This window comes from Pteropus alecto, unplaced genomic scaffold (assembly GCF_000325575.1).
Source record: "Pteropus alecto unplaced genomic scaffold, ASM32557v1 scaffold5, whole genome shotgun sequence".
In the NCBI taxonomy this organism is placed as follows: Eukaryota; Metazoa; Chordata; class Mammalia; order Chiroptera; family Pteropodidae; genus Pteropus; species Pteropus alecto.
In genome coordinates, this window is record NW_006441953.1 from 29,859,309 (window position 1) to 29,859,683 (window position 375).

The following is a 375-nucleotide window of genomic DNA, read 5'->3' on the forward strand; positions in this document are numbered from 1 at the left end:
CAGGAGTCCTAAGGAGGGTTCAGAGGCAGCGGTGGACTGTGCTGCCCAAGGATGGCCATGGGTAGAGCCTAGGAGCGAGGCTGGAGCCGGACCTGCGTTGGGTCCCCTAGCCCGGCCCGCGAGCTTCCTCGCCGGAAGGGAAGCGTGGGTGGTTAATAGTACGCATCTCAGAGGGCGGCTGAGGACGGTGGCTGAGAGCATCAGGCGTAAACGTTAAGGGGGCACACTCTCCCGTGCGGCCCGGGCGCCCCTTCCCCGCTGCGAGTGTAAAGCCCACCTCCCCGAGACTCGCGCCGCTCGCGGGGCATGCTCAGTGCAGGGGCAGGGCAGGGCGGCGGTGCCTCCAAGTTTGGGGCAGACGACCCAGGCTCCTCC